This window comes from Nelusetta ayraudi, unplaced genomic scaffold (assembly GCF_046127955.1).
Source record: "Nelusetta ayraudi isolate G7.1 ecotype Tasmania unplaced genomic scaffold, CSIRO-AGI_Nayr_v1 ptg000135l, whole genome shotgun sequence".
NCBI lineage: Eukaryota > Metazoa > Chordata > Actinopteri > Tetraodontiformes > Monacanthidae > Nelusetta > Nelusetta ayraudi.
In genome coordinates this window covers 3,888,104-3,909,686 of record NW_027466185.1, presented here as the reverse complement: position 1 = coordinate 3,909,686, position 21,583 = coordinate 3,888,104, and the positions used below count along the sequence as shown (strand labels likewise).

General features: G+C 48.2%; 63 non-coding genes across 63 annotated transcripts; all 63 read right to left on the bottom strand.

Moving 5' to 3' along the window:
* Positions 1 to 15: 15 nt before the first annotated feature.
* Positions 16 to 134, bottom strand: LOC142877868 (5S ribosomal RNA). The gene has a single exon (XR_012924157.1). It is a non-coding gene; the product is annotated as a 5S ribosomal RNA (ribosomal RNA).
* A 229-nt stretch (positions 135 to 363) lies between these two features.
* Positions 364 to 482, bottom strand: LOC142877867 (5S ribosomal RNA). The gene has a single exon (XR_012924156.1). It is a non-coding gene; the product is annotated as a 5S ribosomal RNA (ribosomal RNA).
* Positions 483 to 708: 226 nt separating this feature from the next.
* LOC142877866 (5S ribosomal RNA) lies at positions 709 to 827 on the bottom strand. Its single transcript, XR_012924155.1, has one exon. It is a non-coding gene; the product is annotated as a 5S ribosomal RNA (ribosomal RNA).
* Positions 828 to 1,057: 230 nt separating this feature from the next.
* LOC142877865 (5S ribosomal RNA) lies at positions 1,058 to 1,176 on the bottom strand. The gene has a single exon (XR_012924154.1). It is a non-coding gene; the product is annotated as a 5S ribosomal RNA (ribosomal RNA).
* A 230-nt stretch (positions 1,177 to 1,406) lies between these two features.
* On the bottom strand, positions 1,407 to 1,525 carry LOC142877864 (5S ribosomal RNA). The gene has a single exon (XR_012924153.1). It is a non-coding gene; the product is annotated as a 5S ribosomal RNA (ribosomal RNA).
* Positions 1,526 to 1,743: 218 nt separating this feature from the next.
* Positions 1,744 to 1,862, bottom strand: LOC142877861 (5S ribosomal RNA). Its single transcript, XR_012924151.1, has one exon. It is a non-coding gene; the product is annotated as a 5S ribosomal RNA (ribosomal RNA).
* Positions 1,863 to 2,092: 230 nt separating this feature from the next.
* LOC142877860 (5S ribosomal RNA) lies at positions 2,093 to 2,211 on the bottom strand. The gene has a single exon (XR_012924150.1). It is a non-coding gene; the product is annotated as a 5S ribosomal RNA (ribosomal RNA).
* A 218-nt stretch (positions 2,212 to 2,429) lies between these two features.
* On the bottom strand, positions 2,430 to 2,548 carry LOC142877859 (5S ribosomal RNA). Its single transcript, XR_012924149.1, has one exon. It is a non-coding gene; the product is annotated as a 5S ribosomal RNA (ribosomal RNA).
* A 229-nt stretch (positions 2,549 to 2,777) lies between these two features.
* On the bottom strand, positions 2,778 to 2,896 carry LOC142877858 (5S ribosomal RNA). The gene has a single exon (XR_012924148.1). It is a non-coding gene; the product is annotated as a 5S ribosomal RNA (ribosomal RNA).
* Positions 2,897 to 3,122: 226 nt separating this feature from the next.
* LOC142877857 (5S ribosomal RNA) lies at positions 3,123 to 3,241 on the bottom strand. The gene has a single exon (XR_012924147.1). It is a non-coding gene; the product is annotated as a 5S ribosomal RNA (ribosomal RNA).
* A 230-nt stretch (positions 3,242 to 3,471) lies between these two features.
* Positions 3,472 to 3,590, bottom strand: LOC142877855 (5S ribosomal RNA). Its single transcript, XR_012924145.1, has one exon. It is a non-coding gene; the product is annotated as a 5S ribosomal RNA (ribosomal RNA).
* Positions 3,591 to 3,819: 229 nt separating this feature from the next.
* LOC142877619 (5S ribosomal RNA) lies at positions 3,820 to 3,938 on the bottom strand. Its single transcript, XR_012923923.1, has one exon. It is a non-coding gene; the product is annotated as a 5S ribosomal RNA (ribosomal RNA).
* Positions 3,939 to 4,163: 225 nt separating this feature from the next.
* Positions 4,164 to 4,282, bottom strand: LOC142878192 (5S ribosomal RNA). Its single transcript, XR_012924471.1, has one exon. It is a non-coding gene; the product is annotated as a 5S ribosomal RNA (ribosomal RNA).
* A 229-nt stretch (positions 4,283 to 4,511) lies between these two features.
* LOC142877854 (5S ribosomal RNA) lies at positions 4,512 to 4,630 on the bottom strand. The gene has a single exon (XR_012924144.1). It is a non-coding gene; the product is annotated as a 5S ribosomal RNA (ribosomal RNA).
* A 229-nt stretch (positions 4,631 to 4,859) lies between these two features.
* On the bottom strand, positions 4,860 to 4,978 carry LOC142877853 (5S ribosomal RNA). Its single transcript, XR_012924143.1, has one exon. It is a non-coding gene; the product is annotated as a 5S ribosomal RNA (ribosomal RNA).
* Positions 4,979 to 5,207: 229 nt separating this feature from the next.
* On the bottom strand, positions 5,208 to 5,326 carry LOC142877852 (5S ribosomal RNA). The gene has a single exon (XR_012924142.1). It is a non-coding gene; the product is annotated as a 5S ribosomal RNA (ribosomal RNA).
* A 226-nt stretch (positions 5,327 to 5,552) lies between these two features.
* Positions 5,553 to 5,671, bottom strand: LOC142877851 (5S ribosomal RNA). The gene has a single exon (XR_012924141.1). It is a non-coding gene; the product is annotated as a 5S ribosomal RNA (ribosomal RNA).
* A 230-nt stretch (positions 5,672 to 5,901) lies between these two features.
* Positions 5,902 to 6,020, bottom strand: LOC142877849 (5S ribosomal RNA). Its single transcript, XR_012924139.1, has one exon. It is a non-coding gene; the product is annotated as a 5S ribosomal RNA (ribosomal RNA).
* Positions 6,021 to 6,249: 229 nt separating this feature from the next.
* On the bottom strand, positions 6,250 to 6,368 carry LOC142878995 (5S ribosomal RNA). The gene has a single exon (XR_012925229.1). It is a non-coding gene; the product is annotated as a 5S ribosomal RNA (ribosomal RNA).
* Positions 6,369 to 6,593: 225 nt separating this feature from the next.
* Positions 6,594 to 6,712, bottom strand: LOC142877848 (5S ribosomal RNA). Its single transcript, XR_012924138.1, has one exon. It is a non-coding gene; the product is annotated as a 5S ribosomal RNA (ribosomal RNA).
* A 229-nt stretch (positions 6,713 to 6,941) lies between these two features.
* LOC142877847 (5S ribosomal RNA) lies at positions 6,942 to 7,060 on the bottom strand. Its single transcript, XR_012924137.1, has one exon. It is a non-coding gene; the product is annotated as a 5S ribosomal RNA (ribosomal RNA).
* Positions 7,061 to 7,290: 230 nt separating this feature from the next.
* LOC142877846 (5S ribosomal RNA) lies at positions 7,291 to 7,409 on the bottom strand. The gene has a single exon (XR_012924136.1). It is a non-coding gene; the product is annotated as a 5S ribosomal RNA (ribosomal RNA).
* Positions 7,410 to 7,627: 218 nt separating this feature from the next.
* On the bottom strand, positions 7,628 to 7,746 carry LOC142877845 (5S ribosomal RNA). The gene has a single exon (XR_012924135.1). It is a non-coding gene; the product is annotated as a 5S ribosomal RNA (ribosomal RNA).
* Positions 7,747 to 7,975: 229 nt separating this feature from the next.
* Positions 7,976 to 8,094, bottom strand: LOC142878312 (5S ribosomal RNA). The gene has a single exon (XR_012924585.1). It is a non-coding gene; the product is annotated as a 5S ribosomal RNA (ribosomal RNA).
* Positions 8,095 to 8,324: 230 nt separating this feature from the next.
* Positions 8,325 to 8,443, bottom strand: LOC142877844 (5S ribosomal RNA). Its single transcript, XR_012924134.1, has one exon. It is a non-coding gene; the product is annotated as a 5S ribosomal RNA (ribosomal RNA).
* Positions 8,444 to 8,672: 229 nt separating this feature from the next.
* Positions 8,673 to 8,791, bottom strand: LOC142877843 (5S ribosomal RNA). Its single transcript, XR_012924133.1, has one exon. It is a non-coding gene; the product is annotated as a 5S ribosomal RNA (ribosomal RNA).
* A 226-nt stretch (positions 8,792 to 9,017) lies between these two features.
* Positions 9,018 to 9,136, bottom strand: LOC142877842 (5S ribosomal RNA). Its single transcript, XR_012924132.1, has one exon. It is a non-coding gene; the product is annotated as a 5S ribosomal RNA (ribosomal RNA).
* Positions 9,137 to 9,354: 218 nt separating this feature from the next.
* Positions 9,355 to 9,473, bottom strand: LOC142878462 (5S ribosomal RNA). Its single transcript, XR_012924729.1, has one exon. It is a non-coding gene; the product is annotated as a 5S ribosomal RNA (ribosomal RNA).
* A 218-nt stretch (positions 9,474 to 9,691) lies between these two features.
* LOC142877841 (5S ribosomal RNA) lies at positions 9,692 to 9,810 on the bottom strand. Its single transcript, XR_012924131.1, has one exon. It is a non-coding gene; the product is annotated as a 5S ribosomal RNA (ribosomal RNA).
* Positions 9,811 to 10,043: 233 nt separating this feature from the next.
* LOC142877840 (5S ribosomal RNA) lies at positions 10,044 to 10,162 on the bottom strand. The gene has a single exon (XR_012924130.1). It is a non-coding gene; the product is annotated as a 5S ribosomal RNA (ribosomal RNA).
* Positions 10,163 to 10,391: 229 nt separating this feature from the next.
* On the bottom strand, positions 10,392 to 10,510 carry LOC142877838 (5S ribosomal RNA). The gene has a single exon (XR_012924128.1). It is a non-coding gene; the product is annotated as a 5S ribosomal RNA (ribosomal RNA).
* Positions 10,511 to 10,728: 218 nt separating this feature from the next.
* On the bottom strand, positions 10,729 to 10,847 carry LOC142878527 (5S ribosomal RNA). The gene has a single exon (XR_012924791.1). It is a non-coding gene; the product is annotated as a 5S ribosomal RNA (ribosomal RNA).
* Positions 10,848 to 11,077: 230 nt separating this feature from the next.
* LOC142877837 (5S ribosomal RNA) lies at positions 11,078 to 11,196 on the bottom strand. The gene has a single exon (XR_012924127.1). It is a non-coding gene; the product is annotated as a 5S ribosomal RNA (ribosomal RNA).
* Positions 11,197 to 11,426: 230 nt separating this feature from the next.
* Positions 11,427 to 11,545, bottom strand: LOC142877835 (5S ribosomal RNA). Its single transcript, XR_012924126.1, has one exon. It is a non-coding gene; the product is annotated as a 5S ribosomal RNA (ribosomal RNA).
* Positions 11,546 to 11,763: 218 nt separating this feature from the next.
* Positions 11,764 to 11,882, bottom strand: LOC142877834 (5S ribosomal RNA). Its single transcript, XR_012924125.1, has one exon. It is a non-coding gene; the product is annotated as a 5S ribosomal RNA (ribosomal RNA).
* Positions 11,883 to 12,100: 218 nt separating this feature from the next.
* On the bottom strand, positions 12,101 to 12,219 carry LOC142877833 (5S ribosomal RNA). Its single transcript, XR_012924124.1, has one exon. It is a non-coding gene; the product is annotated as a 5S ribosomal RNA (ribosomal RNA).
* Positions 12,220 to 12,448: 229 nt separating this feature from the next.
* LOC142877832 (5S ribosomal RNA) lies at positions 12,449 to 12,567 on the bottom strand. The gene has a single exon (XR_012924123.1). It is a non-coding gene; the product is annotated as a 5S ribosomal RNA (ribosomal RNA).
* A 226-nt stretch (positions 12,568 to 12,793) lies between these two features.
* On the bottom strand, positions 12,794 to 12,912 carry LOC142877831 (5S ribosomal RNA). The gene has a single exon (XR_012924122.1). It is a non-coding gene; the product is annotated as a 5S ribosomal RNA (ribosomal RNA).
* Positions 12,913 to 13,130: 218 nt separating this feature from the next.
* LOC142877830 (5S ribosomal RNA) lies at positions 13,131 to 13,249 on the bottom strand. Its single transcript, XR_012924121.1, has one exon. It is a non-coding gene; the product is annotated as a 5S ribosomal RNA (ribosomal RNA).
* A 229-nt stretch (positions 13,250 to 13,478) lies between these two features.
* Positions 13,479 to 13,597, bottom strand: LOC142877829 (5S ribosomal RNA). Its single transcript, XR_012924120.1, has one exon. It is a non-coding gene; the product is annotated as a 5S ribosomal RNA (ribosomal RNA).
* A 230-nt stretch (positions 13,598 to 13,827) lies between these two features.
* On the bottom strand, positions 13,828 to 13,946 carry LOC142878382 (5S ribosomal RNA). The gene has a single exon (XR_012924652.1). It is a non-coding gene; the product is annotated as a 5S ribosomal RNA (ribosomal RNA).
* A 218-nt stretch (positions 13,947 to 14,164) lies between these two features.
* Positions 14,165 to 14,283, bottom strand: LOC142877828 (5S ribosomal RNA). The gene has a single exon (XR_012924119.1). It is a non-coding gene; the product is annotated as a 5S ribosomal RNA (ribosomal RNA).
* A 218-nt stretch (positions 14,284 to 14,501) lies between these two features.
* Positions 14,502 to 14,620, bottom strand: LOC142877826 (5S ribosomal RNA). The gene has a single exon (XR_012924117.1). It is a non-coding gene; the product is annotated as a 5S ribosomal RNA (ribosomal RNA).
* A 229-nt stretch (positions 14,621 to 14,849) lies between these two features.
* On the bottom strand, positions 14,850 to 14,968 carry LOC142877825 (5S ribosomal RNA). The gene has a single exon (XR_012924116.1). It is a non-coding gene; the product is annotated as a 5S ribosomal RNA (ribosomal RNA).
* Positions 14,969 to 15,198: 230 nt separating this feature from the next.
* LOC142878381 (5S ribosomal RNA) lies at positions 15,199 to 15,317 on the bottom strand. The gene has a single exon (XR_012924651.1). It is a non-coding gene; the product is annotated as a 5S ribosomal RNA (ribosomal RNA).
* Positions 15,318 to 15,543: 226 nt separating this feature from the next.
* Positions 15,544 to 15,662, bottom strand: LOC142877824 (5S ribosomal RNA). The gene has a single exon (XR_012924115.1). It is a non-coding gene; the product is annotated as a 5S ribosomal RNA (ribosomal RNA).
* A 218-nt stretch (positions 15,663 to 15,880) lies between these two features.
* LOC142877823 (5S ribosomal RNA) lies at positions 15,881 to 15,999 on the bottom strand. Its single transcript, XR_012924114.1, has one exon. It is a non-coding gene; the product is annotated as a 5S ribosomal RNA (ribosomal RNA).
* Positions 16,000 to 16,229: 230 nt separating this feature from the next.
* Positions 16,230 to 16,348, bottom strand: LOC142877822 (5S ribosomal RNA). Its single transcript, XR_012924113.1, has one exon. It is a non-coding gene; the product is annotated as a 5S ribosomal RNA (ribosomal RNA).
* Positions 16,349 to 16,574: 226 nt separating this feature from the next.
* On the bottom strand, positions 16,575 to 16,693 carry LOC142877821 (5S ribosomal RNA). The gene has a single exon (XR_012924112.1). It is a non-coding gene; the product is annotated as a 5S ribosomal RNA (ribosomal RNA).
* A 217-nt stretch (positions 16,694 to 16,910) lies between these two features.
* Positions 16,911 to 17,029, bottom strand: LOC142878357 (5S ribosomal RNA). Its single transcript, XR_012924628.1, has one exon. It is a non-coding gene; the product is annotated as a 5S ribosomal RNA (ribosomal RNA).
* A 226-nt stretch (positions 17,030 to 17,255) lies between these two features.
* LOC142877820 (5S ribosomal RNA) lies at positions 17,256 to 17,374 on the bottom strand. The gene has a single exon (XR_012924111.1). It is a non-coding gene; the product is annotated as a 5S ribosomal RNA (ribosomal RNA).
* A 218-nt stretch (positions 17,375 to 17,592) lies between these two features.
* On the bottom strand, positions 17,593 to 17,711 carry LOC142877819 (5S ribosomal RNA). Its single transcript, XR_012924110.1, has one exon. It is a non-coding gene; the product is annotated as a 5S ribosomal RNA (ribosomal RNA).
* Positions 17,712 to 17,929: 218 nt separating this feature from the next.
* Positions 17,930 to 18,048, bottom strand: LOC142878407 (5S ribosomal RNA). Its single transcript, XR_012924676.1, has one exon. It is a non-coding gene; the product is annotated as a 5S ribosomal RNA (ribosomal RNA).
* Positions 18,049 to 18,277: 229 nt separating this feature from the next.
* Positions 18,278 to 18,396, bottom strand: LOC142877818 (5S ribosomal RNA). The gene has a single exon (XR_012924109.1). It is a non-coding gene; the product is annotated as a 5S ribosomal RNA (ribosomal RNA).
* Positions 18,397 to 18,613: 217 nt separating this feature from the next.
* Positions 18,614 to 18,732, bottom strand: LOC142877817 (5S ribosomal RNA). The gene has a single exon (XR_012924108.1). It is a non-coding gene; the product is annotated as a 5S ribosomal RNA (ribosomal RNA).
* A 230-nt stretch (positions 18,733 to 18,962) lies between these two features.
* LOC142878399 (5S ribosomal RNA) lies at positions 18,963 to 19,081 on the bottom strand. The gene has a single exon (XR_012924669.1). It is a non-coding gene; the product is annotated as a 5S ribosomal RNA (ribosomal RNA).
* Positions 19,082 to 19,299: 218 nt separating this feature from the next.
* LOC142878508 (5S ribosomal RNA) lies at positions 19,300 to 19,418 on the bottom strand. Its single transcript, XR_012924773.1, has one exon. It is a non-coding gene; the product is annotated as a 5S ribosomal RNA (ribosomal RNA).
* A 229-nt stretch (positions 19,419 to 19,647) lies between these two features.
* Positions 19,648 to 19,766, bottom strand: LOC142877815 (5S ribosomal RNA). The gene has a single exon (XR_012924106.1). It is a non-coding gene; the product is annotated as a 5S ribosomal RNA (ribosomal RNA).
* A 230-nt stretch (positions 19,767 to 19,996) lies between these two features.
* Positions 19,997 to 20,115, bottom strand: LOC142878380 (5S ribosomal RNA). The gene has a single exon (XR_012924650.1). It is a non-coding gene; the product is annotated as a 5S ribosomal RNA (ribosomal RNA).
* Positions 20,116 to 20,333: 218 nt separating this feature from the next.
* Positions 20,334 to 20,452, bottom strand: LOC142877814 (5S ribosomal RNA). The gene has a single exon (XR_012924105.1). It is a non-coding gene; the product is annotated as a 5S ribosomal RNA (ribosomal RNA).
* Positions 20,453 to 20,682: 230 nt separating this feature from the next.
* On the bottom strand, positions 20,683 to 20,801 carry LOC142878379 (5S ribosomal RNA). Its single transcript, XR_012924649.1, has one exon. It is a non-coding gene; the product is annotated as a 5S ribosomal RNA (ribosomal RNA).
* Positions 20,802 to 21,019: 218 nt separating this feature from the next.
* On the bottom strand, positions 21,020 to 21,138 carry LOC142877813 (5S ribosomal RNA). Its single transcript, XR_012924104.1, has one exon. It is a non-coding gene; the product is annotated as a 5S ribosomal RNA (ribosomal RNA).
* Positions 21,139 to 21,363: 225 nt separating this feature from the next.
* On the bottom strand, positions 21,364 to 21,482 carry LOC142878305 (5S ribosomal RNA). The gene has a single exon (XR_012924578.1). It is a non-coding gene; the product is annotated as a 5S ribosomal RNA (ribosomal RNA).
* Positions 21,483 to 21,583: the final 101 nt, after the last annotated feature.

Genomic DNA, 21,583 nt, shown 5'->3' with positions numbered 1-21,583 from the left:
CCTGCCGGGACAAAAAGCTTACGGCACCTGGTATTCCCAGGCGGTCTCCCATCCAAGTACTAACCAGGCCCGACCCTGCTTAGCTTCCGAGATCAGACGAGATCGGGCGTTCTCAGGGTGGTATGGCCGTAAGCGAGAGACGCTGTTGCAAACAGGCCTTATAAACCTGCAGCATGGAGGAAGTGCACCTTGCCTATGAAGCCGTGCATGTGGTGTTCATTTATTCATTCATTCATTCATTCATTTAGTTAGTTAGTTAGTTAGTTTGTGAGTTTGTTTAAATGAACCGCCAGCAAAAAACAGTTTGTCTTGTGATTTCCTCACAAAGTTGCACGTGGAAACAGCACCCCTGCCGGGACAAAAAGCTTACGGCACCTGGTATTCCCAGGCGGTCTCCCATCCAAGTACTAACCAGGCCCGACCCTGCTTAGCTTCCGAGATCAGACGAGATCGGGCGTTCTCAGGGTGGTATGGCCGTAAGCGAGAGACGCTGTTGCAAACAGGCCTTATAAACCTGCAGCATGGAGGAAGTGCACCTTGCCTATGAAGCCGTGCATGTGGTGTTCATTTATTCATTCATTCATTTAGTTAGTTAGTTAGTTAGTTAGTTTGTGAGTTTGTTTAAATGAACCGGCAGCAAAAAACAGTTTGTCTTGTGATTTCCTCATAAAGTTGCACGTGGAAACAGCACCCCCTGCCGGGACAAAAAGCTTACGGCACCTGGTATTCCCAGGCGGTCTCCCATCCAAGTACTAACCAGGCCCGACCCTGCTTAGCTTCCGAGATCAGACGAGATCGGGCGTTCTCAGGGTGGTATGGCCGTAAGCGAGAGACGCTGTTGCAAACAGGCCTTATAAACCTGCAGCATGGAGGAAGTGCACCTTGCCTATGAAGCCGTGCATGTGGTGTTCATTTATTCATTCATTCATTCATTCATTTAGTTAGTTAGTTAGTTAGTTTGTGAGTTTGTTTAAATGAACCGGCAGCAAAAAACAGTTTGTCTTGTGATTTCCTCATAAAGTTGCACGTGGAAACAGCACCCCCTGCCGGGACAAAAAGCTTACGGCACCTGGTATTCCCAGGCGGTCTCCCATCCAAGTACTAACCAGGCCCGACCCTGCTTAGCTTCCGAGATCAGACGAGATCGGGCGTTCTCAGGGTGGTATGGCCGTAAGCGAGAGACGCTGTTGCAAACAGGCCTTATAAACCTGCAGCATGGAGGAAGTGCACCTTGCCTATGAAGCCGTGCATGTGGTGTTCATTTATTCATTCATTCATTCATTCATTTAGTTAGTTAGTTAGTTAGTTTGTGAGTTTGTTTATATGAACCGCCAGCAAAAAACAGTTTGTCTTGTGATTTCCTCATAAAGTTGCACGTGGAAACAGCACCCCCTGCCGGGACAAAAAGCTTACGGCACCTGGTATTCCCAGGCGGTCTCCCATCCAAGTACTAACCAGGCCCGACCCTGCTTAGCTTCCGAGATCAGACGAGATCGGGCGTTCTCAGGGTGGTATGGCCGTAAGCGAGAGACGCTGTTGCAAACAGGCCTTATAAACCTGCAGCATGGAGGAAGTGCACCTTGCCTATGAAGCCGTGCATGTGGTGTTCATTTATTCATTCATTCATTTAGTTAGTTAGTTAGTTTGTGAGTTTGTTTAAATGAACCGGCAGCAAAAAACAGTTTGTCTTGTGATTTCCTCATAAAGTTGCACGTGGAAACAGCACCCCCTGCCGGGACAAAAAGCTTACGGCACCTGGTATTCCCAGGCGGTCTCCCATCCAAGTACTAACCAGGCCCGACCCTGCTTAGCTTCCGAGATCAGACGAGATCGGGCGTTCTCAGGGTGGTATGGCCGTAAGCGAGAGACGCTGTTGCAAACAGGCCTTATAAACCTGCAGCATGGAGGAAGTGCACCTTGCCTATGAAGCCGTGCATGTGGTGTTCATTTATTCATTCATTCATTCATTCATTTAGTTAGTTAGTTAGTTAGTTTGTGAGTTTGTTTAAATGAACCGCCAGCAAAAAACAGTTTGTCTTGTGATTTCCTCACAAAGTTGCACGTGGAAACAGCACCCCCTGCCGGGACAAAAAGCTTACGGCACCTGGTATTCCCAGGCGGTCTCCCATCCAAGTACTAACCAGGCCCGACCCTGCTTAGCTTCCGAGATCAGACGAGATCGGGCGTTCTCAGGGTGGTATGGCCGTAAGCGAGAGACGCTGTTGCAAACAGGCCTTATAAACCTGCAGCATGGAGGAAGTGCACCTTGCCTATGAAGCCGTGCATGTGGTGTTCATTTATTCATTCATTCATTTAGTTAGTTAGTTAGTTTGTGAGTTTGTTTAAATGAACCGGCAGCAAAAAACAGTTTGTCTTGTGATTTCCTCATAAAGTTGCACGTGGAAACAGCACCCCCTGCCGGGACAAAAAGCTTACGGCACCTGGTATTCCCAGGCGGTCTCCCATCCAAGTACTAACCAGGCCCGACCCTGCTTAGCTTCCGAGATCAGACGAGATCGGGCGTTCTCAGGGTGGTATGGCCGTAAGCGAGAGACGCTGTTGCAAACAGGCCATATAAACCTGCAGCATGGAGGAAGTGCACCTTGCCTATGAAGCCGTGCATGTGGTGTTCATTTATTCATTCATTCATTCATTCATTTAGTTAGTTAGTTAGTTAGTTTGTGAGTTTGTTTAAATGAACCGGCAGCAAAAAACAGTTTGTCTTGTGATTTCCTCACAAAGTTGCACGTGGAAACAGCACCCCTGCCGGGACAAAAAGCTTACGGCACCTGGTATTCCCAGGCGGTCTCCCATCCAAGTACTAACCAGGCCCGACCCTGCTTAGCTTCCGAGATCAGACGAGATCGGGCGTTCTCAGGGTGGTATGGCCGTAAGCGAGAGACGCTGTTGCAAACAGGCCTTATAAACCTGCAGCATGGAGGAAGTGCACCTTGCCTATGAAGCCGTGCATGTGGTGTTCATTTATTCATTCATTCATTTAGTTAGTTAGTTAGTTAGTTAGTTTGTGAGTTTGTTTAAATGAACCGGCAGCAAAAAACAGTTTGTCTTGTGATTTCCTCATAAAGTTGCACGTGGAAACAGCACCCCCTGCCGGGACAAAAAGCTTACGGCACCTGGTATTCCCAGGCGGTCTCCCATCCAAGTACTAACCAGGCCCGACCCTGCTTAGCTTCCGAGATCAGACGAGATCGGGCGTTCTCAGGGTGGTATGGCCGTAAGCGAGAGACGCTGTTGCAAACAGGCCTTATAAACCTGCAGCATGGAGGAAGTGCACCTTGCCTATGAAGCCGTGCATGTGGTGTTCATTTATTCATTCATTCATTCATTCATTTAGTTAGTTAGTTAGTTAGTTTGTGAGTTTGTTTAAATGAACCGCCAGCAAAAAACAGTTTGTCTTGTGATTTCCTCATAAAGTTGCACGTGGAAACAGCACCCCCTGCCGGGACAAAAAGCTTACGGCACCTGGTATTCCCAGGCGGTCTCCCATCCAAGTACTAACCAGGCCCGACCCTGCTTAGCTTCCGAGATCAGACGAGATCGGGCGTTCTCAGGGTGGTATGGCCGTAAGCGAGAGACGCTGTTGCAAACAGGCCTTATAAACCTGCAGCATGGAGGAAGTGCACCTTGCCTATGAAGCCGTGCATGTGGTGTTCATTTATTCATTCATTCATTCATTCATTTAGTTAGTTAGTTAGTTAGTTTGTGAGTTTGTTTAAATGAACCGCCAGCAAAAAACAGTTTGTCTTGTGATTTCCTCACAAAGTTGCACGTGGAAACAGCACCCCTGCCGGGACAAAAAGCTTACGGCACCTGGTATTCCCAGGCGGTCTCCCATCCAAGTACTAACCAGGCCCGACCCTGCTTAGCTTCCGAGATCAGATGAGATCGGGCGTTCTCAGGGTGGTATGGCCGTAAGCGAGAGACGCTGTTGCAAACAGGCCTTATAAACCTGCAGCATGGAGGAAGTGCACCTTGCCTATGAAGCCGTGCATGTGGTGTTCATTTATTCATTCATTCATTTAGTTAGTTAGTTAGTTAGTTAGTTTGTGAGTTTGTTTAAATGAACCGGCAGCAAAAAACAGTTTGTCTTGTGATTTCCTCATAAAGTTGCACGTGGAAACAGCACCCCTGCCGGGACAAAAAGCTTACGGCACCTGGTATTCCCAGGCGGTCTCCCATCCAAGTACTAACCAGGCCCGACCCTGCTTAGCTTCCGAGATCAAACGAGATCGGGCGTTCTCAGGGTGGTATGGCCGTAAGCGAGAGACGCTGTTGCAAACAGGCCTTATAAACCTGCAGCATGGAGGAAGTGCACCTTGCCTATGAAGCCGTGCATGTGGTGTTCATTTATTCATTCATTCATTCATTCATTTAGTTAGTTAGTTAGTTAGTTTGTGAGTTTGTTTAAATGAACCGCCAGCAAAAAACAGTTTGTCTTGTGATTTCCTCACAAAGTTGCACGTGGAAACAGCACCCCTGCCGGGACAAAAAGCTTACGGCACCTGGTATTCCCAGGCGGTCTCCCATCCAAGTACTAACCAGGCCCGACCCTGCTTAGCTTCCGAGATCAGACGAGATCGGGCGTTCTCAGGGTGGTATGGCCGTAAGCGAGAGACGCTGTTGCAAACAGGCCTTATAAACCTGCAGCATGGAGGAAGTGCACCTTGCCTATGAAGCCGTGCATGTGGTGTTCATTTATTCATTCATTCATTCATTCATTTAGTTAGTTAGTTAGTTAGTTTGTGAGTTTGTTTAAATGAACCGCCAGCAAAAAACAGTTTGTCTTGTGATTTCCTCACAAAGTTGCACGTGGAAACAGCACCCCTGCCGGGACAAAAAGCTTACGGCACCTGGTATTCCCAGGCGGTCTCCCATCCAAGTACTAACCAGGCCCGACCCTGCTTAGCTTCCGAGATCAGACGAGATCGGGCGTTCTCAGGGTGGTATGGCCGTAAGCGAGAGACGCTGTTGCAAACAGGCCTTATAAACCTGCAGCATGGAGGAAGTGCACCTTGCCTATGAAGCCGTGCATGTGGTGTTCATTTATTCATTCATTCATTCATTCATTTAGTTAGTTAGTTAGTTAGTTTGTGAGTTTGTTTAAATGAACCGCCAGCAAAAAACAGTTTGTCTTGTGATTTCCTCACAAAGTTGCACGTGGAAACAGCACCCCTGCCGGGACAAAAAGCTTACGGCACCTGGTATTCCCAGGCGGTCTCCCATCCAAGTACTAACCAGGCCCGACCCTGCTTAGCTTCCGAGATCAGACGAGATCGGGCGTTCTCAGGGTGGTATGGCCGTAAGCGAGAGACGCTGTTGCAAACAGGCCTTATAAACCTGCAGCATGGAGGAAGTGCACCTTGCCTATGAAGCCGTGCATGTGGTGTTCATTTAGTCATTCATTCATTTAGTTAGTTAGTTAGTTAGTTAGTTTGTGAGTTTGTTTAAATGAACCGCCAGCAAAAAACAGTTTGTCTTGTGATTTCCTCATAAAGTTGCACGTGGAAACAGCACCCCCTGCCGGGACAAAAAGCTTACGGCACCTGGTATTCCCAGGCGGTCTCCCATCCAAGTACTAACCAGGCCCGACCCTGCTTAGCTTCCGAGATCAGACGAGATCGGGCGTTCTCAGGGTGGTATGGCCGTAAGCGAGAGACACTGTTGCAAACAGGCCTTATAAACCTGCAGCATGGAGGAAGTGCACCTTGCCTATGAAGCCGTGCATGTGGTGTTCATTTATTCATTCATTCATTCATTCATTTAGTTAGTTAGTTAGTTAGTTTGTGAGTTTGTTTAAATGAACCGCCAGCAAAAAACAGTTTGTCTTGTGATTTCCTCATAAAGTTGCACGTGGAAACAGCACCCCCTGCCGGGACAAAAAGCTTACGGCACCTGGTATTCCCAGGCGGTCTCCCATCCAAGTACTAACCAGGCCCGACCCTGCTTAGCTTCCGAGATCAGACGAGATCGGGCGTTCTCAGGGTGGTATGGCCGTAAGCGAGAGACGCTGTTGCAAACAGGCCTTATAAACCTGCAGCATGGAGGAAGTGCACCTTGCCTATGAAGCCGTGCATGTGGTGTTCATTTATTCATTCATTCATTCATTCATTTAGTTAGTTAGTTAGTTAGTTTGTGAGTTTGTTTAAATGAACCGCCAGCAAAAAACAGTTTGTCTTGTGATTTCCTCACAAAGTTGCACGTGGAAACAGCACCCCTGCCGGGACAAAAAGCTTACGGCACCTGGTATTCCCAGGCGGTCTCCCATCCAAGTACTAACCAGGCCCGACCCTGCTTAGCTTCCGAGATCAGATGAGATCGGGCGTTCTCAGGGTGGTATGGCCGTAAGCGAGAGACGCTGTTGCAAACAGGCCTTATAAACCTGCAGCATGGAGGAAGTGCACCTTGCCTATGAAGCCGTGCATGTGGTGTTCATTTATTCATTCATTCATTTAGTTAGTTAGTTAGTTAGTTAGTTTGTGAGTTTGTTTAAATGAACCGGCAGCAAAAAACAGTTTGTCTTGTGATTTCCTCATAAAGTTGCACGTGGAAACAGCACCCCTGCCGGGACAAAAAGCTTACGGCACCTGGTATTCCCAGGCGGTCTCCCATCCAAGTACTAACCAGGCCCGACCCTGCTTAGCTTCCGAGATCAGACGAGATCGGGCGTTCTCAGGGTGGTATGGCCGTAAGCGAGAGACGCTGTTGCAAACAGGCCTTATAAACCTGCAGCATGGAGGAAGTGCACCTTGCCTATGAAGCCGTGCATGTGGTGTTCATTTATTCATTCATTCATTCATTCATTTAGTTAGTTAGTTAGTTAGTTTGTGAGTTTGTTTAAATGAACCGCCAGCAAAAAACAGTTTGTCTTGTGATTTCCTCACAAAGTTGCACGTGGAAACAGCACCCCTGCCGGGACAAAAAGCTTACGGCACCTGGTATTCCCAGGCGGTCTCCCATCCAAGTACTAACCAGGCCCGACCCTGCTTAGCTTCCGAGATCAGACGAGATCGGGCGTTCTCAGGGTGGTATGGCCGTAAGCGAGAGACGCTGTTGCAAACAGGCCTTATAAACCTGCAGCATGGAGGAAGTGCACCTTGCCTATGAAGCCGTGCATGTGGTGTTCATTTATTCATTCATTCATTCATTCATTTAGTTAGTTAGTTAGTTAGTTTGTGAGTTTGTTTATATGAACCGCCAGCAAAAAACAGTTTGTCTTGTGATTTCCTCATAAAGTTGCACGTGGAAACAGCACCCCCTGCCGGGACAAAAAGCTTACGGCACCTGGTATTCCCAGGCGGTCTCCCATCCAAGTACTAACCAGGCCCGACCCTGCTTAGCTTCCGAGATCAGACGAGATCGGGCGTTCTCAGGGTGGTATGGCCGTAAGCGAGAGACGCTGTTGCAAACAGGCCTTATAAACCTGCAGCATGGAGGAAGTGCACCTTGCCTATGAAGCCGTGCATGTGGTGTTCATTTATTCATTCATTCATTTAGTTAGTTAGTTAGTTTGTGAGTTTGTTTAAATGAACCGGCAGCAAAAAACAGTTTGTCTTGTGATTTCCTCATAAAGTTGCACGTGGAAACAGCACCCCCTGCCGGGACAAAAAGCTTACGGCACCTGGTATTCCCAGGCGGTCTCCCATCCAAGTACTAACCAGGCCCGACCCTGCTTAGCTTCCGAGATCAGACGAGATCGGGCGTTCTCAGGGTGGTATGGCCGTAAGCGAGAGACGCTGTTGCAAACAGGCCTTATAAACCTGCAGCATGGAGGAAGTGCACCTTGCCTATGAAGCCGTGCATGTGGTGTTCATTTATTCATTCATTCATTCATTCATTTAGTTAGTTAGTTAGTTAGTTTGTGAGTTTGTTTAAATGAACCGGCAGCAAAAAACAGTTTGTCTTGTGATTTCCTCACAAAGTTGCACGTGGAAACAGCACCCCTGCCGGGACAAAAAGCTTACGGCACCTGGTATTCCCAGGCGGTCTCCCATCCAAGTACTAACCAGGCCCGACCCTGCTTAGCTTCCGAGATCAGACGAGATCGGGCGTTCTCAGGGTGGTATGGCCGTAATCGAGAGACGCTGTTGCAAACAGGCCTTATAAACCTGCAGCATGGAGGAAGTGCACCTTGCCTATGAAGCCGTGCATGTGGTGTTCATTTATTCATTCATTCATTCATTCATTTAGTTAGTTAGTTAGTTAGTTTGTGAGTTTGTTTATATGAACCGCCAGCAAAAAACAGTTTGTCTTGTGATTTCCTCATAAAGTTGCACGTGGAAACAGCACCCCCTGCCGGGACAAAAAGCTTACGGCACCTGGTATTCCCAGGCGGTCTCCCATCCAAGTACTAACCAGGCCCGACCCTGCTTAGCTTCCGAGATCAGACGAGATCGGGCGTTCTCAGGGTGGTATGGCCGTAAGCGAGAGACGCTGTTGCAAACAGGCCTTATAAACCTGCAGCATGGAGGAAGTGCACCTTGCCTATGAAGCCGTGCATGTGGTGTTCATTTATTCATTCATTCATTCATTCATTTAGTTAGTTAGTTAGTTAGTTTGTGAGTTTGTTTAAATGAACCGCCAGCAAAAAACAGTTTGTCTTGTGATTTCCTCACAAAGTTGCACGTGGAAACAGCACCCCTGCCGGGACAAAAAGCTTACGGCACCTGGTATTCCCAGGCGGTCTCCCATCCAAGTACTAACCAGGCCCGACCCTGCTTAGCTTCCGAGATCAGACGAGATCGGGCGTTCTCAGGGTGGTATGGCCGTAAGCGAGAGACGCTGTTGCAAACAGGCCTTATAAACCTGCAGCATGGAGGAAGTGCACCTTGCCTATGAAGCCGTGCATGTGGTGTTCATTTATTCATTCATTCATTTAGTTAGTTAGTTAGTTAGTTAGTTTGTGAGTTTGTTTAAATGAACCGGCAGCAAAAAACAGTTTGTCTTGTGATTTCCTCATAAAGTTGCACGTGGAAACAGCACCCCCTGCCGGGACAAAAAGCTTACGGCACCTGGTATTCCCAGGCGGTCTCCCATCCAAGTACTAACCAGGCCCGACCCTGCTTAGCTTCCGAGATCAGACGAGATCGGGCGTTCTCAGGGTGGTATGGCCGTAAGCGAGAGACGCTGTTGCAAACAGGCCTTATAAACCTGCAGCATGGAGGAAGTGCACCTTGCCTATGAAGCCGTGCATGTGGTGTTCATTTATTCATTCATTCATTTAGTTAGTTAGTTAGTTTGTGAGTTTGTTTAAATGAACCGGCAGCAAAAAACAGTTTGTCTTGTGATTTCCTCATAAAGTTGCACGTGGAAACAGCACCCCCTGCCGGGACAAAAAGCTTACGGCACCTGGTATTCCCAGGCGGTCTCCCATCCAAGTACTAACCAGGCCCGACCCTGCTTAGCTTCCGAGATCAGACGAGATTGGGCGTTCTCAGGGTGGTATGGCCGTAAGCGAGAGACGCTGTTGCAAACAGGCCTTATAAACCTGCAGCATGGAGGAAGTGCACCTTGCCTATGAAGCCGTGCATGTGGTGTTCATTTATTCATTCATTCATTTAGTTAGTTAGTTAGTTTGTGAGTTTGTTTAAATGAACCGGCAGCAAAAAACAGTTTGTCTTGTGATTTCCTCATAAAGTTGCACGTGGAAACAGCACCCCCTGCCGGGACAAAAAGCTTACGGCACCTGGTATTCCCAGGCGGTCTCCCATCCAAGTACTAACCAGGCCCGACCCTGCTTAGCTTCCGAGATCAGACGAGATCGGGCGTTCTCAGGGTGGTATGGCCGTAAGCGAGAGACGCTGTTGCAAACAGGCCTTATAAACCTGCAGCATGGAGGAAGTGCACCTTGCCTATGAAGCCGTGCATGTGGTGTTCATTTATTCATTCATTCATTCATTCATTTAGTTAGTTAGTTAGTTAGTTAGTTTGTGAGTTTGTTTAAATGAACTGCCAGCAAAAAACAGTTTGTCTTGTGATTTCCTCACAAAGTTGCACGTGGAAACAGCACCCCTGCCGGGACAAAAAGCTTACGGCACCTGGTATTCCCAGGCGGTCTCCCATCCAAGTACTAACCAGGCCCGACCCTGCTTAGCTTCCGAGATCAGACGAGATCGGGCGTTCTCAGGGTGGTATGGCCGTAAGCGAGAGACGCTGTTGCAAACAGGCCTTATAAACCTGCAGCATGGAGGAAGTGCACCTTGCCTATGAAGCCGTGCATGTGGTGTTCATTTATTCATTCATTCATTCATTCATTTAGTTAGTTAGTTAGTTAGTTTGTGAGTTTGTTTAAATGAACCGCCAGCAAAAAACAGTTTGTCTTGTGATTTCCTCACAAAGTTGCACGTGGAAACAGCACCCCTGCCGGGACAAAAAGCTTACGGCACCTGGTATTCCCAGGCGGTCTCCCATCCAAGTACTAACCAGGCCCGACCCTGCTTAGCTTCCGAGATCAGACGAGATCGGGCGTTCTCAGGGTGGTATGGCCGTAAGCGAGAGACGCTGTTGCAAACAGGCCTCATATACCTGCAGCATGGAGGAAGTGCACCTTGCCTATGAAGCCGTGCATGCGGTGTTCATTCATTCATTCATTCATTCATTTAGTTAGTAAGTTTGTGAGTTTGTTTAAATGAACCGGCAGCAAAAAACAGTTTGTCTTGTGATTTCCTCATAAAGTTGCACGTGGAAACAGCACCCCCTGCCGGGACAAAAAGCTTACGGCACCTGGTATTCCCAGGCGGTCTCCCATCCAAGTACTAACCAGGCCCGACCCTGCTTAGCTTCCGAGATCAGACGAGATCGGGCGTTCTCAGGGTGGTATGGCCGTATGGGAGAGACGCTGTTGCAAACAGGCCTTATAAACCTGCAGCATGGAGGAAGTGCACCTTGCCTATGAAGCCGTGCATGTGGTGTTCATTTATTCATTCATTCATTCATTCATTTAGTTAGTTAGTTAGTTAGTTTGTGAGTTTGTTTAAATGAACCGGCAGCAAAAAACAGTTTGTCTTGTGATTTCCTCATAAAGTTGCACGTGGAAACAGCACCCCCTGCCGGGACAAAAAGCTTACGGCACCTGGTATTCCCAGGCGGTCTCCCATCCAAGTACTAACCAGGCCCGACCCTGCTTAGCTTCCGAGATCAGACGAGATCGGGCGTTCTCAGGGTGGTATGGCCGTAAGCGAGAGATGCTGTTGCAAACAGGCCTTATAAACCTGCAGCATGGAGGAAGTGCACCTTGCCTATGAAGCCGTGCATGTGGTGTTCATTTATTCATTCATTCATTCATTCATTCATTTAGTTAGTTAGTTAGTTTGTGAGTTTGTTTAAATGAACCGGCAGCAAAAAACAGTTTGTCTTGTGATTTCCTCATAAAGTTGCACGTGGAAACAGCACCCCCTGCCGGGACAAAAAGCTTACGGCACCTGGTATTCCCAGGCGGTCTCCCATCCAAGTACTAACCAGGCCCGACCCTGCTTAGCTTCCGAGATCAGACGAGATCGGGCGTTCTCAGGGTGGTATGGCCGTAAGCGAGAGACGCTGTTGCAAACAGGCCTTATAAACCTGCAGCATGGAGGAAGTGCACCTTGCCTATGAAGCCGTGCATGTGGTGTTCATTTATTCATTCATTCATTTAGTTAGTTAGTTAGTTTGTGAGTTTGTTTAAATGAACCGGCAGCAAAAAACAGTTTGTCTTGTGATTTCCTCATAAAGTTGCACGTGGAAACAGCATCCCCTGCCGGGACAAAAAGCTTACGGCACCTGGTATTCCCAGGCGGTCTCCCATCCAAGTACTAACCAGGCCCGACCCTGCTTAGCTTCCGAGATCAGACGAGATCGGGCGTTCTCAGGGTGGTATGGCCGTAAGCGAGAGACGCTGTTGCAAACAGGCCTTATAAACCTGCAGCATGGAGGAAGTGCACCTTGCCTATGAAGCCGTGCATGTGGTGTTCATTTATTCATTCATTCATTTAGTTAGTTAGTTAGTTTGTGAGTTTGTTTAAATGAACCGGCAGCAAAAAACAGTTTGTCTTGTGATTTCCTCATAAAGTTGCACGTGGAAACAGCACCCCCTGCCGGGACAAAAAGCTTACGGCACCTGGTATTCCCAGGCGGTCTCCCATCCAAGTACTAACCAGGCCCGACCCTGCTTAGCTTCCGAGATCAGACGAGATCGGGCGTTCTCAGGGTGGTATGGCCGTAAGCGAGAGACGCTGTTGCAAACAGGCCTTATAAACCTTCAGCATGGAGGAAGTGCACCTTGCCTATGAAGCCGTGCATGTGGTGTTCATTTATTCATTCATTCATTCATTCATTTAGTTAGTTAGTTAGTTAGTTTGTGAGTTTGTTTAAATGAACCGCCAGCAAAAAACAGTTTGTCTTGTGATTTCCTCACAAAGTTGCACGTGGAAACAGCACCCCTGCCGGGACAAAAAGCTTACGGCACCTGGTATTCCCAGGCGGTCTCCCATCCAAGTACTAACCAGGCCCGACCCTGCTTAGCTTCCGAGATCAGACGAGATCGGGCGTTCTCAGGGTGGTATGGCCGTAAGCGAGAGACGCTGTTGCAAACAGGCCTTATAAACCTGCAGCATGGAGGAAGTGCACCTTGCCTATGAAGCCGTGCATGTGGTGTTCATTTATTCATTCATTCATTTAGTTAGTTAGTTAGTTAGTTAGTTTGTGAGTTTGTTTAAATGAACCGGCAGCAAAAAACAGTTTGTCTTGTGATTTCCTCATAAAGTTGCACGTGGAAACAGCACCCCCTGCCGGGACAAAAAGCTTACGGCACCTGGTATTCCCAGGCGGTCTCCCATCCAAGTACTAACCAGGCCCGACCCTGCTTAGCTTCCGAGATCAGACGAGATCGGGCGTTCTCAGGGTGGTATGGCCGTAAGCGAGAGACGCTGTTGCAAACAGGCCTTATAAACCTGCAGCATGGAGGAAGTGCACCTTGCCTATGAAGCCGTGCATGTGGTGTTCATTTATTCATTCATTCATTTAGTTAGTTAGTTAGTTTGTGAGTTTGTTTAAATGAACCGGCAGCAAAAAACAGTTTGTCTTGTGATTTCCTCATAAAGTTGCACGTGGAAACAGCACCCCCTGCCGGGACAAAAAGCTTACGGCACCTGGTATTCCCAGGCGGTCTCCCATCCAAGTACTAACCAGGCCCGACCCTGCTTAGCTTCCGAGATCAGACGAGATCGGGCGTTCTCAGGGTGGTATGGCCGTAAGCGAGAGACGCTGTTGCAAACAGGCCTTATAAACCTGCAGCATGGAGGAAGTGCACCTTGCCTATGAAGCCGTGCATGTGGTGTTCATTTATTCATTCATTCATTCATTCATTTAGTTAGTTAGTTAGTTAGTTTGTGAGTTTGTTTAAATGAACCGCCAGCAAAAAACAGTTTGTCTTGTGATTTCCTCACAAAGTTGCACGTGGAAACAGCACCCCTGCCGGGACAAAAAGCTTACGGCACCTGGTATTCCCAGGCGGTCTCCCATCCAAGTACTAACCAGGCCCGACCCTGCTTAGCTTCCGAGATCAGACGAGATCGGGCGTTCTCAGGGTGGTATGGCCGTAAGCGAGAGACGCTGTTGCAAACAGGCCTTATAAACCTGCAGCATGGAGGAAGTGCACCTTGCCTATGAAGCCGTGCATGTGGTGTTCATTTATTCATTCATTCATTCATTCATTTAGTTAGTTAGTTAGTTAGTTTGTGAGTTTGTTTATATGAACCGCCAGCAAAAAACAGTTTGTCTTGTGATTTCCTCATAAAGTTGCACGTGGAAACAGCACCCCCTGCCGGGACAAAAAGCTTACGGCACCTGGTATTCCCAGGCGGTCTCCTATCCAAGTACTAACCAGGCCCGACCCTGCTTAGCTTCCGAGATCAGACGAGATCGGGCGTTCTCAGGGTGGTATGGCCGTAAGCGAGAGACGCTGTTGCAAACAGGCCTTATAAACCTGCAGCATGGAGGAAGTGCACCTTGCCTATGAAGCCGTGCATGTGGTGTTCATTTATTCATTCATTCATTTAGTTAGTTAGTTAGTTTGTGAGTTTGTTTAAATGAACCGGCAGCAAAAAACAGTTTGTCTTGTGATTTCCTCATAAAGTTGCACGTGGAAACAGCACCCCCTGCCGGGACAAAAAGCTTACGGCACCTGGTATTCCCAGGCGGTCTCCCATCCAAGTACTAACCAGGCCCGACCCTGCTTAGCTTCCGAGATCAGACGAGATCGGGCGTTCTCAGGGTGGTATGGCCGTAAGCGAGAGACGCTGTTGCAAACAGGCCTTATAAACCTGCAGCATGGAGGAAGTGCACCTTGCCTATGAAGCCGTGCATGTGGTGTTCATTTATTCATTCATTCATTTAGTTAGTTAGTTAGTTTGTGAGTTTGTTTAAATGAACCGGCAGCAAAAAACAGTTTGTCTTGTGATTTCCTCATAAAGTTGCACGTGGAAACAGCACCCCCTGCCGGGACAAAAAGCTTACGGCACCTGGTATTCCCAGGCGGTCTCCCATCCAAGTACTAACCAGGCCCGACCCTGCTTAGCTTCCGAGATCAGACGAGATCGGGCGTTCTCAGGGTGGTATGGCCGTAAGCGAGAGACGCTGTTGCAAACAGGCCTTATAAACCTGCAGCATGGAGGAAGTGCACCTTGCCTATGAAGCCGTGCATGTGGTGTTCATTTATTCATTCATTCATTCATTCATTTAGTTAGTTAGTTAGTTAGTTTGTGAGTTTGTTTAAATGAACCGCCAGCAAAAAACAGTTTGTCTTGTGATTTCCTCACAAAGTTGCACGTGGAAACAGCACCCCTGCCGGGACAAAAAGCTTACGGCACCTGGTATTCCCAGGCGGTCTCCCATCCAAGTACTAACCAGGCCCGACCCTGCTTAGCTTCCGAGATCAGACGAGATCGGGCGTTCTCAGGGTGGTATGGCCGTAAGCGAGAGACGCTGTTGCAAACAGGCCTTATAAACCTGCAGCATGGAGGAAGTGCACCTTGCCTATGAAGCCGTGCATGTGGTGTTCATTTATTCATTCATTCATTCATTCATTTAGTTAGTTAGTTAGTTAGTTTGTGAGTTTGTTTATATGAACCGCCAGCAAAAAACAGTTTGTCTTGTGATTTCCTCATAAAGTTGCACGTGGAAACAGCACCCCCTGCCGGGACAAAAAGCTTACGGCACCTGGTATTCCCAGGCGGTCTCCTATCCAAGTACTAACCAGGCCCGACCCTGCTTAGCTTCCGAGATCAGACGAGATCGGGCGTTCTCAGGGTGGTATGGCCGTAAGCGAGAGACGCTGTTGCAAACAGGCCTTATAAACCTGCAGCATGGAGGAAGTGCACCTTGCCTATGAAGCCGTGCATGTGGTGTTCATTTATTCATTCATTCATTTAGTTAGTTAGTTAGTTAGTTAGTTTGTGAGTTTGTTTAAATGAACCGGCAGCAAAAAACAGTTTGTCTTGTGATTTCCTCATAAAGTTGCACGTGGAAACAGCACCCCCTGCCGGGACAAAAAGCTTACGGCACCTGGTATTCCCAGGCGGTCTCCCATCCAAGTACTAACCAGGCCCGACCCTGCTTAGCTTCCGAGATCAGACGAGATCGGGCGTTCTCAGGGTGGTATGGCCGTAAGCGAGAGACGCTGTTGCAAACAGGCCTTATAAACCTGCAGCATGGAGGAAGTGCACCTTGCCTATGAAGCCGTGCATGTGGTGTTCATTTATTCATTCATTCATTTAGTTAGTTAGTTAGTTTGTGAGTTTGTTTAAATGAACCGGCAGCAAAAAACAGTTTGTCTTGTGATTTCCTCATAAAGTTGCACGTGGAAACAGCACCCCCTGCCGGGACAAAAAGCTTACGGCACCTGGTATTCCCAGGCGGTCTCCCATCCAAGTACTAACCAGGCCCGACCCTGCTTAGCTTCCGAGATCAGACGAGATCGGGCGTTCTCAGGGTGGTATGGCCGTAAGCGAGAGACGCTGTTGCAAACAGGCCTTATAAACCTGCAGCATGGAGGAAGTGCACCTTGCCTATGAAGCCGTGCATGTGGTGTTCATTTATTCATTCATTCATTCATTCATTTAGTTAGTTAGTTAGTTAGTTTGTGAGTTTGTTTATATGAACCGCCAGCAAAAAACAGTTTGTCTTGTGATTTCCTCATAAAGTTGCACGTGGAAACAGCACCCCCTGCCGGGACAAAAAGCTTACGGCACCTGGTATTCCCAGGCGGTCTCCCATCCAAGTACTAACCAGGCCCGACCCTGCTTAGCTTCCGAGATCAGACGAGATCGGGCGTTCTCAGGGTGGTATGGCCGTAAGCGAGAGACGCTGTTGCAAACAGGCCTTATAAACCTGCAGCATGGAGGAAGTGCACCTTGCCTATGAAGCCGTGCATGTGGTGTTCATTTATTCATTCATTCATTTAGTTAGTTAGTTAGTTAGTTAGTTTGTGAGTTTGTTTAAATGAACCGGCAGCAAAAAACAGTTTGTCTTGTGATTTCCTCATAAAGTTGCACGTGGAAACAGCACCCCCTGCCGGGACAAAAAGCTTACGGCACCTGGTATTCCCAGGCGGTCTCCCATCCAAGTACTAACCAGGCCCGACCCTGCTTAGCTTCCGAGATCAGACGAGATCGGGCGTTCTCAGGGTGGTATGGCCGTAAGCGAGAGACGCTGTTGCAAACAGGCCTTATAAACCTGCAGCATGGAGGAAGTGCACCTTGCCTATGAAGCCGTGCATGTGGTGTTCATTTATTCATTCATTCATTTAGTTAGTTAGTTAGTTTGTGAGTTTGTTTAAATGAACCGGCAGCAAAAAACAGTTTGTCTTGTGATTTCCTCATAAAGTTGCACGTGGAAACAGCACCCCTGCCGGGACAAAAAGCTTATGGCACCTGGTATTCCCAGGCGGTCTCCCATCCAAGTACTAACCAGGCCCGACCCTGCTTAGCTTCCGAGATCAGACGAGATCGGGCGTTCTCAGGGTGGTATGGCCGTAAGCGAGAGACGCTGTTGCAAACAGGCCTTATAAACCTGCAGCATGGAGGAAGTGCACCTTGCCTATGAAGCCGTGCATGTGGTGTTCATTTATTCATTCATTCATTTAGTTAGTTAGTTAGTTAGTTAGTTTGTGAGTTTGTTTAAATGAACCGGCAGCAAAAAACAGTTTGTCTTGTGATTTCCTCATAAAGTTGCACGTGGAAACAGCACCCCCTGCCGGGACAAAAAGCTTACGGCACCTGGTATTCCCAGGCGGTCTCCCATCCAAGTACTAACCAGGCCCGACCCTGCTTAGCTTCCGAGATCAGACGAGATCGGGCGTTCTCAGGGTGGTATGGCCGTAAGCGAGAGACGCTGTTGCAAACAGGCCTTATAAACCTGCAGCATGGAGGAAGTGCACCTTGCCTATGAAGCCGTGCATGTGGTGTTCATTTATTCATTCATTCATTTAGTTAGTTAGTTAGTTTGTGAGTTTGTTTAAATGAACCGGCAGCAAAAAACAGTTTGTCTTGTGATTTCCTCATAAAGTTGCACGTGGAAACAGCACCCCCTGCCGGGACAAAAAGCTTACGGCACCTGGTATTCCCAGGCGGTCTCCCATCCAAGTACTAACCAGGCCCGACCCTGCTTAGCTTCCGAGATCAGACGAGATCGGGCGTTCTCAGGGTGGTATGGCCGTAAGCGAGAGACGCTGTTGCAAACAGGCCTTATAAACCTGCAGCATGGAGGAAGTGCACCTTGCCTATGAAGCCGTGCATGTGGTGTTCATTTATTCATTCATTCATTTAGTTAGTTAGTTAGTTTGTGAGTTTGTTTAAATGAACCGGCAGCAAAAAACAGTTTGTCTTGTGATTTCCTCATAAAGTTGCACGTGGAAACAGCACCCCCTGCCGGGACAAAAAGCTTACGGCACCTGGTATTCCCAGGCGGTCTCCCATCCAAGTACTAACCAGGCCCGACCCTGCTTAGCTTCTGAGATCAGACGAGATCGGGCGTTCTCAGGGTGGTATGGCCGTAAGCGAGAGACGCTGTTGCGAACAGGCCTTATAAACCTGCAGCATGGAGGAAGTGCACCTTGCCTATGAAGCCGTGCATGTGGTGTTCATTTATTCATTCATTCATTCATTCATTTAGTTAGTTAGTTAGTTAGTTTGTGAGTTTGTTTAAATGAACCGCCAGCAAAAAACAGTTTGTCTTGTGATTTCCTCACAAAGTTGCACGTGGAAACAGCACCCCTGCCGGGACAAAAAGCTTACGGCACCTGGTATTCCCAGGCGGTCTCCCATCCAAGTACTAACCAGGCCCGACCCTGCTTAGCTTCCGAGATCAGACGAGATCGGGCGTTCTCAGGGTGGTATGGCCGTAAGCGAGAGACGCTGTTGCAAACAGGCCTTATAAACCTGCAGCATGGAGGAAGTGCACCTTGCCTATGAAGCCGTGCATGTGGTGTTCATTTATTCATTCATTCATTTAGTTAGTTAGTTAGTTTGTGAGTTTGTTTAAATGAACCGGCAGCAAAAAACAGTTTGTCTTGTGATTTCCTCACAAAGTTGCACGTGGAAACAGCACCCCTGCCGGGACAAAAAGCTTACGGCACCTGGTATTCCCAGGCGGTCTCCCATCCAAGTACTAACCAGGCCCGACCCTGCTTAGCTTCCGAGATCAGACGAGATCGGGCGTTCTCAGGGTGGTATGGCCGTAAGCGAGAGACGCTGTTGCAAACAGGCCTTATAAACCTGCAGCATGGAGGAAGTGCACCTTGCCTATGAAGCCGTGCATGTGGTGTTCATTTATTCATTCATTCATTCATTCATTTAGTTAGTTAGTTAGTTAGTTTGTGAGTTTGTTTAAATGAACCGGCAGCAAAAAACAGTTTGTCTTGTGATTTCCTCATAAAGTTGCACGTGGAAACAGCACCCCCTGCCGGGACAAAAAGCTTACGGCACCTGGTATTCCCAGGCGGTCTCCCATCCAAGTACTAACCAGGCCCGACCCTGCTTAGCTTCCGAGATCAGACGAGATCGGGCTTTCTCAGGGTGGTATGGCCGTAAGCGAGAGACGCTGTTGCAAACAGGCCTTATAAACCTGCAGCATGGAGGAAGTGCACCTTGCCTATGAAGCCGTGCATGTGGTGTTCATTTATTCATTCATTCATTTAGTTAGTTAGTTAGTTTGTGAGTTTGTTTAAATGAACCGCCAGCAAAAAACAGTTTGTCTTGTGATTTCCTCATAAAGTTGCACGTGGAAACAGCACCCCCTGCCGGGACAAAAAGCTTACGGCACCTGGTATTCCCAGGCTGTCTCCCATCCAAGTACTAACCAGGCCCGACCCTGCTTAGCTTCCGAGATCAGACGAGATCGGGCGTTCTCAGGGTGGTATGGCCGTAAGCGAGAGACGCTGTTGCAAACAGGCCTTATAAACCTGCAGCATGGAGGAAGTGCACCTTGCCTATGAAGCCGTGCATGTGGTGTTCATTTATTCATTCATTCATTCATTCATTTAGTTAGTTAGTTAGTTAGTTTGTGAGTTTGTTTAAATGAACCGCCAGCAAAAAACAGTTTGTCTTGTGATTTCCTCACAAAGTTGCACGTGGAAACAGCACCCCTGCCGGGACAAAAAGCTTACGGCACCTGGTATTCCCAGGCGGTCTCCCATCCAAGTACTAACCAGGCCCGACCCTGCTTAGCTTCCGAGATCAGACGAGATCGGGCGTTCTCAGGGTGGTATGGCCGTAAGCGAGAGACGCTGTTGCAAACAGGCCTTATAAACCTGCAGCATGGAGGAAGTGCACCTTGCCTATGAAGCCGTGCATGTGGTGTTCATTTATTCATTCATTCATTCATTCATTTAGTTAGTTAGTTAGTTAGTTTGTGAGTTTGTTTATATGAACCGCCAGCAAAAAACAGTTTGTCTTGTGATTTCCTCATAAAGTTGCACGTGGAAACAGCACCCCCTGCCGGGACAAAAAGCTTACGGCACCTGGTATTCCCAGGCGGTCTCCTATCCAAGTACTAACCAGGCCCGACCCTGCTTAGCTTCCGAGATCAGACGAGATCGGGCGTTCTCAGGGTGGTATGGCCGTAAGCGAGAGACGCTGTTGCAAACAGGCCTTATAAACCTGCAGCATGGAGGAAGTGCACCTTGCCTATGAAGCCGTGCATGTGGTGTTCATTTATTCATTCATTCATTTAGTTAGTTAGTTAGTTTGTGAGTTTGTTTAAATGAACCGGCAGCAAAAAACAGTTTGTCTTGTGATTTCCTCATAAAGTTGCACGTGGAAACAGCACCCCCTGCCGGGACAAAAAGCTTACGGCACCTGGTATTCCCAGGCGGTCTCCCATCCAAGTACTAACCAGGCCCGACCCTGCTTAGCTTCCGAGATCAGACGAGATCGGGCGTTCTCAGGGTGGTATGGCCGTAAGCGAGAGACGCTGTTGCAAACAGGCCTTATAAACCTGCAGCATGGAGGAAGTGCACCTTGCCTATGAAGCCGTGCATGTGGTGTTCATTTATTCATTCATTCATTCATTCATTTAGTTAGTTAGTTAGTTAGTTTGTGAGTTTGTTTATATGAACCGCCAGCAAAAAACAGTTTGTCTTGTGATTTCCTCATAAAGTTGCACGTGGAAACAGCACCCCCTGCCGGGACAAAAAGCTTACGGCACCTGGTATTCCCAGGCGGTCTCCTATCCAAGTACTAACCAGGCCCGACCCTGCTTAGCTTCCGAGATCAGACGAGATCGGGCGTTCTCAGGGTGGTATGGCCGTAAGCGAGAGACGCTGTTGCAAACAGGCCTTATAAACCTGCAGCATGGAGGAAGTGCACCTTGCCTATGAAGCCGTGCATGTGGTGTTCATTTATTCATTCATTCATTTAGTTAGTTAGTTAGTTTGTGAGTTTGTTTAAATGAACCGGCAGCAAAAAACAGTTTGTCTTGTGATTTCCTCATAAAGTTGCACGTGGAAACAGCACCCCCTGCCGGGACAAAAAGCTTACGGCACCTGGTATTCCCAGGCGGTCTCCCATCCAAGTACTAACCAGGCCCGACCCTGCTTAGCTTCCGAGATCAGACGAGATCGGGCGTTCTCAGGGTGGTATGGCCGTAAGCGAGAGACGCTGTTGCAAACAGGCCTTATAAACCTGCAGCATGGAGGAAGTGCACCTTGCCTATGAAGCCGTGCATGTGGTGTTCATTTATTCATTCATTCATTTAGTTAGTTAGTTAGTTAGTTAGTTTGTGAGTTTGTTTAAATGAACCGGCAGCAAAAAACAGTTTGTCTTGTGATTTCCTCATAAAGTTGCACGTGGAAACAGCATCCCTGCCGGGACAAAAAGCTTACGGCACCTGGTATTCCCAGGCGGTCTCCCATCCAAGTACTAACCAGGCCCGACCCTGCTTAGCTTCCGAGATCAGACGAGACCGGGCGTTCTCAGGGTGGTATGGCCGTAAGCGAGAGACGCTGTTGCAAACAGGCCTTATAAACCTGCAGCATGGAGGAAGTGCACCTTGCCTATGAAGCCGTGCATGTGGTGTTCATTTATTCATTCATTCA